This window comes from Suncus etruscus, chromosome X (assembly GCF_024139225.1).
Source record: "Suncus etruscus isolate mSunEtr1 chromosome X, mSunEtr1.pri.cur, whole genome shotgun sequence".
NCBI lineage: Eukaryota > Metazoa > Chordata > Mammalia > Eulipotyphla > Soricidae > Suncus > Suncus etruscus.
This window is the reverse complement of record NC_064868.1, coordinates 71,540,569-71,551,012: the sequence shown is the minus strand read 5'-3', so window position 1 is coordinate 71,551,012 and position 10,444 is coordinate 71,540,569. Positions and strand designations below refer to the sequence as shown.

General features: G+C 38.9%; 1 pseudogene; it reads left to right on the top strand.

Annotated features, from left to right (window-relative positions):
* The first annotated feature begins 8,386 nt into the window (after nucleotides 1-8,386).
* On the top strand, nucleotides 8,387-8,462 carry LOC126000041 (uncharacterized; annotated as a pseudogene).
* Nucleotides 8,463-10,444: the final 1,982 nt, after the last annotated feature.

The following is a 10,444-nucleotide window of genomic DNA, read 5'->3' as shown; positions in this document are numbered from 1 at the left end:
AGGCAATGAATACAATTGGAATTTTTTTACCACATGCAAAATTTAAGCGTATATAGATCACATAATTAAATGCAAAAAGAAATCTGTAAAATTCATGTAAGAAAATATGGGCATAATTCTACATACTTTGAATTTCAAGAGATATTTAAAAGTTTCAAAACATTGTCAAAAACATTTAGAATAGTATCAAGTGAAAACATTTACACTTCAAAGAAGAAGATCATCAGAATTAAAGATTGGGACCAAGAAGGTGACTCCAGGGTTAGAGGCACATTGCTGGCATTTAATAGGCCATGTTTGAATGATTCAGGGGTCACCTTAGGATTTACTTAGAACCACCAATGAAACACGTATATCCTCAAACACCTTAAGTTGTGACACTGTTCCTGCAGGCCAAGATTCCATCATTGTCAACCTAATCAATACCATCAGTAACCCTTCGCCCCCACCCCCCACAAATTGAAAGCAGTATCTGAAAAATATAGAGAAATCTTTGTAGAGTGTGTATCTCATAAGGAACCTATAGACATAATATAAAGTGACAGTAAAACTCAGTAGCACATACATAGGCAATGACACATAAAAATGAGAAAATTATACAAATAACCCTTATTCCAAAGAACAGAATAAAAGTGGGCAATAGGCATTTGACAATATAATCAACTTCATTGGCCCTTGGGGAAATTAGTAATCACAGTGAGTTACCACTTAAAATCATCTATAATGGTTTCAAGGAAATATTATCCGACATTATTGTGAAATGGCAAGTATATGGGGAAATCAGTACCATAATACATTCTCTTGGTTAAAGAAAGAAGCACATCTATTTTCTAAAACAGTTTGTAGGTTTCTAAAGAGAAAACATGTAGAGAAACATTAATATCCAATAGTTCTCTTTGAGATACATATTCTTCTCCCATATGAAAACATATTCACTGAAAAATATGTGATGTTTTGTGGAAGGATCTTTTCTACGGGCAAACATTGAAACAGTCCAAATCCCCATAGCCCTTTTTAATTTTTGGCTCACACCTTTCTGTGGTCAGGGCTGATTCCTACTATGGCTCAGAAAACCATAAAGGGTTCCAGAGAATGAACCCAGGAAAGTTGCAAGCAAGGCAAACACTTTGCCCTCGGTTTATCTCACTGGCACCCAAATATCTTACACCTGATTAACATAAACAAAAATAGGGATACTTATATGATGAATTATTGGTTAGGTATAAAAGAGTATAATTATGGGGCATATTAGAACATGTAACAAAACTTGAAATTTTATACTAAATATGATAAATCAGTTTACACAAGCCAGATTCTGTATGATTTTTGTTCATACAAAATATCTTACATAGAGTAGTAGATAAATACAACTTCATTTATTTCTTTGATATTAGAACTTTATTAGAATTGTGGTCTCCAAATTTTGACTTCCTATTCACTTGTGGCTTCATTTTCTTTTTTTTATTTAAACACCTTGATTACATACATGATTGTGTTTGGGTTTCAGTCATAAAAGGAACACCACCCATCACCAGTGCAACATTCCCATCACCCAAGTCCCAAATCTCCCTCCTCCCCACCCAACCCCCGCCTGTACCCTAAACAGGCTCTACATTTCCCTCATACATTCTCAATATTAGGACAGTTCAAAATGTAGTTATTTCTCTAACTAAACTCATCACTCTTTGTGGTGAGCTTCCTGAGGTGAGCTGGAACTTCCAGCTCTTTTCTCTTTTGTGTCTGAAATTTATTATTGCAAGAATGTCTTTCATTTTTCTTAAAACCCATAGATGAGTGAGACCATTCTGCGTTTCTCTCTCTCTCTCTGACTTATTTCACTCAGAATAATAGATTCTGTGTACATCCATGTATAGGAAAATTTCATGACTTCATCCCTCCTGACAGCTGCATAATATTCCATTGTGTATATGTACCACAGTTTCTTTAGCCATTCGTCTGTTGAAGGGCATCTTGGTTGTTTCCAGAGTCTTGCTATGGTAAATAGTGCTGCAATGAATATAGGTGTAAGGAAGGGATTTTTGTATTGTATTTTTGTGTTCTTAGGGTATATTCCTAGGAGTGGTATAGCTGGATCGTATGGGAGCTCGATTTCCAGTTTTTGGAGGAATCTCCATATTGCCTTCCATAAAGGTTGAACTAGACGGCATTCCCACCAGCAGTGGATAAGGGTTCCTTTCTCTCCACATCCCCGCCAGCACTGTTTGTTCTCATTCTTTGTGATGTGTGCCATTCTCTGTGGTGTGAGGTGGTATCTCATTGTTGTTTTGATTTGCATCTCTCTGATGATTAGTGATGTGGAGCATTTCTTCATGTGTCTTTTGGCCATTTGTATTTCTTCTTTGTCAAAGTGTCTGTTCATTTCTTCTCCCCATTTTTTGATGGGATTAGATGTTTTTTTCTTGTAAATTTCTGTCAGTGCCTTGTATATTTTGGAGATTAGCCCTTTGTCTGATGGGTATTGGGTGAATAGATTCTCCCACTCAGTGGGTGGCTCTTGAATCCTGGGCACTATTTTCTTTGAGGTGCAGAAGCTTCTCAACTTAATATATTCCCATCTGTTAATCTCTGTTTTCACTTGCTTGGAGAGTGCAGTTTCCTCCTTGAAGATGCCTGAAGTCTCAATGTCCTGGAGAGTTTTGCCTATGTGTTGTTCTATATATCTTATGGTTTGGGGTCGGATATCGAGGTCTTTAATCCATTTGGATTTTACCTTCGTACATGATGTTAGCTGGGGGTCTAAGTTCAATTTTTTGCAAGTGGCTAGCCAGTTGTGCCAACACCACTTTTTGAAGAGGCTTTCCATGCTCCATTTAGGATTTCCTGCTCCTTTATCAAAAATTAGGTGATTGTATGTCTGGGGAACATTTTCTGAGTATTCAAGCCTATTCCACTGATCTGAGGGTCTGTCCTTATTCCAATACCATGCTGTTTTGATAACTATTGCTTTGTAGTAAAGTTTAAAGTTGGGGAAAGTAATTCCTCCCATATTCTTTTTCCCAATGATTGCTTTAGCTATTCTGGGGTGTTTATTGTTCCAAACAAATTTCAAAAGTGCCTGATCTACCTCTTTGAAGAATGTCATAGGTATCTTTAGAGGGATAGTGTTGAATCTGTATAACGCCTTGGCGAGTATTGCCATTTTGATGATGTTAATCCTGCCAATCCATGAGCAGGGTATGTGTTTCCATTTCCACATGTCCTCTCTTATTTCTTGGAGCAGAGTTTTATAGTTTTCTTTGTATAGGTCTTTCACATTTTTAGTCAAGTTGATTCCAAGATATTTGAGTTTGTGTGGCACTATTGTGAATGGGGTTGTTTTCTTAATGTCTATTTCTTCCTTATTACTATTGGTGTATAGAAAGGCCATTGATTTTTGTGTGTTAATTTTGTAGCCTGCCACCTTGCTATATGAGTCTATTGTTTCTAGAAGCTTTTTGATAGAGTCTTTAGGGTTTTCTAAGTAGAGCATCATGTCATCTGCAAACAGTGAGAGCTTGACTTCTTCCTTTCCTATCTGGATTCCCTTGATATATTTTTCTTGCCTAATCGCTATAGCAAGTACTTCCAGTGCTATGTTGAATAGGAGTGGTGAGAGAGGACAGCCTTGTCTTGTGCCAGAATTTAGAGGGAAGGCTTTTAGTTTTTCTCCATTGAGGATAATATTTGCCACTGGCTTGTGGTAGATGGCCTTAACTATATTGAGAAAGGTTCCTTCCATTCCCATCTTGCTGAGAGTTTTGATCAAGAATGGGTGTTGGACCTTGTCAAATGCTTTCTCTGCATCTATTGATATAATCATGTGGTTTTTATTTTTCTTGTTGTTGATGTTGTGTATTATGTTGATAGATTTACGGATGTTAAACCATCCTTGCATTCCTGGGATGAAACCTACTTGATCGTAGTGGATGATCTTCTTAATGAGGTATTGAATCCTATTTGCCAGGATTTTGTTGAGGATCTTTGCATCTGCATTCATAAGCGATATTGGTCTGTAATTTTCTTTTTTCGTAGCATCTCTGTCTGGTTTAGGTATCAAGGTGATGTTGGCTTCATAAAAGCTATTTGGGAGTGTTTCCACTTGTTCAATTTCATGAAAGAGTCTTGCCAGGATTGGTAGTAGTTCCTCTTGGAAAGTTTGATAGAATTCATTAGTGAATCCATCTGGGCCTGGGCTTTTGTTTTTGGGCAGACTTTTGATTACCACTTTTATTTCATCAATGGTGATGGGGGTGTTTAGATATGCTACATCCTCTTCTTTCAACCGTGGAAGATTATAAGAGTCCAAGAATTTATCCATTTCTTCCAGGTTCTCATTTTTAGTGGCATAGAGTTTTTCAAAGTAGTTTCTGATTACCCTTTGAATCTCTGTCATATCAGTAGTGATCTCTCCTTTTTCATTCCTAATACGAGTTATCAAGTTTCTCTCTCTCTCTTTCTTTGTTAGGTTTGCCAGTGGTCTATCAATCTTGTTTATTTTTTCGAAGAACCAACTTCTGCTTTCGTTGATCTTTCGATTGTTTTTTGGGTTTCCACTTCGTTGATTTCTGCTCTCAGCTTTGTTATTTCCTTCTGTCTTCCTATTTTTGGGTCCTTTTGTTGAGTACTTTCTAGTTCTATTAGCTGTGTCATTAAGCTACTCAGGTAAGCTCCTTCTTCCTTCCTGATGTGTGCTTGCAAAGCTATAAATTTTCCTCTCAGTACTGCTTTTGCTGTGTCCCATAAGTTCTGATAGTTTGTGTCTTTATTGTCATTTGTTTCCAGGAACCTTTTGATTTCCTTCTTGATTTCATCTCGGACCCACTGGTTATTGAGTATGAGGCTGTTTAACTTCCAGGTGTTAAAGTTTTTCTTCTGAGTCCCTTTGGAATTCACAAATAATTTCAGAGCCTTGTGGTCAGCGAAGGTAGTCTGCAAAATTTCTATCCTCTTGATATTATGGAGGTATGTTTTATGTGCCAGCATGTAGTCTATCCTGGAGAATGTCCCATGTACATTGGAGAAGAATGTGTATCCAGGTTTCTGGGGATGGAGTGTCCTATATATATCCACTAGGCCTCTTTCTTCCATTTCTCTCCTCAGGTCTAGTATATTCTTGTTGGGTTTCAGTCTGGTTGACCTATCCAGTGTTGACAAAGCAGTGTTGAGGTCCCCCACAATTATTGTGTTGTTATTGATATTGTTTTTCAGATTTGTCAACAGTTGTTTTAAATATTTTGCTGGCCCCTCATTTGGTGCATATATGTTTAGGAGAGTTATTTCTTCCTGCTCTACATACCCCTTGATAAATATAAAATATCCATCTTTGTCCCTTACAACCTTCCTGAGTATAAAGTTTGCATTATCTGATATTAGTATGGCCACTCCAGCTTTTTTATGGGTGTTGTTTGCTTGGATAACTTTTCTCCAGCCTTTTATTTTGAGTCTATGTTTGTTCTGACTATTCAGGTGCGTTTCTTGTAGGCAGCAGAAGGTTGGATTGAGTTTTTTGATCCATTTAGCCACTCTGTGTCTCTTAACTGGTGCATTTAGTCCATTGACGTTGAGAGAAAGAATTGTCCTGGGATTTAATGCCATCTTTATATCGAAATTTGGTGTGTCTTTTGGTCAGTCTTGTCTTAGATTAGGTCTTTCAGTTTTTCTCTTAAGACTGGTTTTGAGTCTGTAAAGTTTCTGAGCTGTTTTTTGTCTGTGAAACCATGTATTCTTCCGTCAAACCGGAAAGTGAGTTTTGCTGGGTACAGTATTCTAGGTGAAGCATTCATTTCATTCAGTCTTGTCACAATATCCCACCACTGCTTTCTGGCATTTAGTGTTTCTGGTGACAGGTCTGCTGTAAATCTCAAGGATGCTTGCTTGAATGTAATTTCCCCTTTTGATCTTGCTGTTTTCAGAATTTTGTCTCTATCTGTGGGATTTGTCATTGTGACTAGGATGTGTCTTGGGGTGGTTTTTCTTGGGTCTCTTTTGGTTGGTACTCTTCGAGCATGCAGGATTTGATCACATATATTCTTTAGCTCTGGGAGTTTCTCTTTAATGATGTTCTTGACCATTGATTCTTCCTGGAAATTTTCTTCCTGGGTCTCTGGGACTCCAATGATTCTTAAGTTGTTTCTGTTGATCTTATCATAGACCTCTATTTTCATCTGTTCCCATTCTTTGACTAATTTTTCCATTGTCTGTTCATTTGTTTTAAGTTTTTTTTTCAATCTCTCCTGTTGTATGGAATTGTTATGTATCTCATCTTCCACAGCACCAAGTCTATTCTCAGCTTCTGATACCCTGTCCCAGAGCTTATCCATTTTTTCATTCTCTTCGTTTACTGATTTTTTCAGGCCTGTTATTTGACATGTTATTTCAGTTTGGAGTTTTGTGATTTCTGTCTTCATATTTTCTTGATTTTTATTAGTGTTCTGTTCTATTCTATTCATGGTTTCTTTGAGTTCTTTGAGTATATTCCATATTGCTACTCTAAAGTCCTTATCTGAGAGATTGATTAGTTGGTTGGTCGTTAACTGGTCATCAGAATTGTCATCTTCATTCTCTATGTCTGATGCTGGCCTGCGTTGTTTCCCCATTGTCACACTTGTATTGTGGGTTTTTCTACGTGTTGTGGTGGTATTCATTGGTTATATGATGCAGGCAACACACTTCTCTGGCTCCGCCCTTTCTGGATGGGCCGACTTGCCTCCAAGGTAGGGGAGTCCTCCGTGGATGAAGCCTCACACAGGATCAAATCTTAGGCCCAAGCACGCAGCAGAGAAGACAGTCTGGAGAGAAATTCTTGCTTCTGTGATCCAGTACAGTTCTTAGTGTGGTTTTTTCTTCTTGTGATGGTGTTCTTTTTTTAGAAAGAGCGCACGGCTGCGTAGCGAAGTGGAGCTAAGTGCCTTCTGGAGCCTCTTTTCAGCCCACTCTCAGGAGGTTTACGCAACAGGATAGCAGAGAGACACACACAGGCAGCACTCACAGTTTTTCACAGTCGGGCCCCACTGGTCAGGCGTAGTTTTCACTCGCTCGCTGGGCAGCTTCAGAATGCTGTATTTTTGGGGTTCACTTCCCAGGACTCTGAGGAGAGTCACTGGCTCACTGGGTAGCTTCTGAATGTAGTTTCTTTGGGGTTCGCTTCCCAGGGCTCTGAGGAGAGCTTCCAGAGTTCAGGAAAGACAGAGAAGGGTAGGACAGGGCTCCCTTCTGGTGCTCAGTTTCCTCAGAAGAAGCACAGCTGGGTGGAGACTCTGCAGGTAGAGCAATCAGCACTCTGCCTGGAGACCCCCACATCCAGCCATTTCTTACTCACTCACTGGCTTGCTGGGTAGCTCCCGAATGTAGTTTCTTTGGGGTTCACTTCCCAGGGCTCTGAGGAGAGCTTCCAGAGTTCAGGAAAGACAGAGAAGAGTAGGACAGGGCTCCCTTCAGGTGCTCAGTTTCTGGTTCGCTGGGTAGCTTCCAACTGTAGTTTCTTTGGGTTTCGCTTCCCAGGGCTCTGAGGAGAGCTTCCAGAGTTCAGGAAAGACAGAGAAGGGTAGGACAGGGCTCCCTTCCGGTGCTCAGTTTCCTCAGAGGAAGCACAGCCGGGTGGAGACTCTGCAGGTAGAGCAATCAGCACTCTGCCTGGAGACCCCCACATCCAGCCATTTCTTACTCACTCACTGGCTCGCTGGGTAGCTCCCGAATGTAGTTTCTTTGGGGTTCGCTTCCCAGGGCTCTGAGGAGAGCTTCCAGAGTTCAGGAAAGACAGAGAAGGGTAGGACAGGGCTCCCTTCCGGTGCTCAGTTCCTCAGAAGAAGCACAGCCCGGTGGAGATTCTGCAGGTAGAGCAGTCAGCACTCTGCCTGGAAACCCCCACCTGCAGCCATTTCTCACTCACTCACTCGAACTCAGAATTTTTTAAGTCGGCTTCATTTTCTTACAGTGATTGCTTTTGTTGCTCTAAGGAAACTTTTTAGTTTGATGTATTTCTTTGCCACTAAGGCCAATTTCACGGAGTATTTTCGCCAATATTTTATGGACTCAGGCACAATATCTAATTTGTTTAATTATTTTTATTTAAGGCACGTTGAGTTATCTTTTGAGCATGATGTAAAATAGTGACCTAATTTCAATTTTTTTTTTGTTTTGAGGGTCACACCGGGAAGTGCTCAGGTGGTACTCCAGGCTTTATATTCAGCAATCACTCCTGGTGAGCTTGGGGGACAATATGGGACACCATGAATTGAAATCAGGACTGCTGCATGCAAAGCTAGCACCTATCCACTATACTATCTCTCCAGGCCCTAATTCAATATTTTTGCACGTGATAACCATTTTTTTACCACCACTATTCATAGAAGACATTTTCCTTCTTCTATTTAATATTCTTGGTTATATTGCTTCTTGGCCTTTTGGCTAAGATCAAGTGTAATATTTTTTGTTATTTTACTCTGAATTAATTTGAAACATATTAATCTGTGTTCATATGTATGAGAGTTTTTTATGTGTTTATAATTTTATTCCATTAATATTGTTGATGTAACCACACTGTTTTGATTACTACAGTTTTCTCACATAGATTAAAGTATGGAACATAATGTTTCTCATGTTCTTTTTCTCATACTTGTTTGTGGTAGTTGAAAAAATCTAATATATTATAAATTTAATAATATTTTTATCCTTAAAAAGTCTGTTGAATTTTGATAGAGGCTAATTTAATGTATATAATGTTTTAGGTAGATATATTCATAATGAAGATTTTTGAACAAATAAGGTGAATGTTTTCTCATTTCTTCATGTCATCTCTCATTAGTTTTAATTTATAGTTTGCAAGTATTTTTTCTCTTTAGTGGATTCTTTTTTTTTGTTTGTTTGTTTTTTGGGCCACACCCGGTGACGCTCAGGGGTTACTCCTGGCTATGCGCTCAGAAGTCGCTCCTGGCTTGGGGGACCATATGGGACGCCGGGGGATCAAACCGCGGTCCGTCCTAGGCTAGCGCAGGTAAGGCAGACACCTTACCTTTAGCGCCACCGCCCGGCCCCATGGATTCTTACGTGATTTTTTTAATTCTACATTTGATTAAAATTTTTTCTATTTTATTGCATTGCAGATTTCTATTTACTGATTATGTAGTCCAACACTGTTACAGGTTGGTTTATTAAATACAAAAACCATGGTGACATTTTTAGGGTATTGTTTGTTTATTGTCATCATCTGCAAGTAGCAAAATGTTCATATTTTTCCATTTGATTATCTTTTATTTATTTTTCTTTCATAATTACTCTGTCTAGGACATCTAATACTATGTATAAAGGTAACAGTGGATATGTTGATTTGTGCCTGGCTTGGGGGGTACACTTTCAGTTTATTTTTCACTTCTGATATCAATTTTGGATTTGTGAAAATTAACTCAGACCTAATTTCACACCTTACACAACAGTCTTTTCAAAATTGATTATCAGACCTCCATCTATAAATAACCTCATGCAAATTATAGTCAGATACTGTCATAACTTGAATCGAGAGGTGTCATCAATGTTTTAATAGCATTGGACATAAAATTAGAAGCAAGTATACACAAATCAGATAATATCAAATTGAGAAGAGTCTGCATCACAAAGTAAATAATGACAATAATAAAAAAGATGCTTCACAGATGAAAGGAAACACCTAGTATCAACTCATTCGGCAAAGGCTTAATCACCAAGATATATTAAGCACTTGTGAAAATTAACAATGGTCATTTTCTCCTATAATAGTTTTTTGGGGGGAGGGGGTCACACCCAGCAGTACTCGGGGATTACTCTTGGCTCTGCATTCAAAAATAGCTCCTGGCAGGCTCTGAGGACCATATGGGACACTGGGGATCAAACTGGAGTCAGTCCAGGGTGGAAAGCAAAACTATTAACTTCAGTTTGGACATGGAAACAGCTTTCTCAATTATATATTCATTTTCAAGCCTGAATAAATAGTACACACATTAAGACTTTATCCAGGGACCGTAGTGGTAGCACAGTGGTAGGGTGGTGGCATTGCACGCAGCTGACCCAGGACAGATTCAGGTTCCATCTCCCGCATCCCATATGGTCCCCAGAGCCTGGAGCAATTTCTGAGTGCAAAGCCAGGAGTATTCTCTGAGCACTACCGGTTGTAGCCCTACCCCCCAAAATAACAACAGCAACAACAAACTCTTTATTTCCAACTCTATCTCAATACCCAGTTCCATTTATAATGCCACAGCACCACTTGATCTAAGCTCTTAGCACTACCAGGGTGGTTCCAAATTAACTATAAATTTATTTTCAGGACCTTCTTCCACCAAACCATGACACAACATTGTGCTGAATCACATAGCTTTTTGTGGAATTATCATACCGTATTTTCTGGCATATAAGATAACTTTTGAAATAAAAAATGTCAACAGAAAATCGGGGTTCATCTTATATGCCGAGT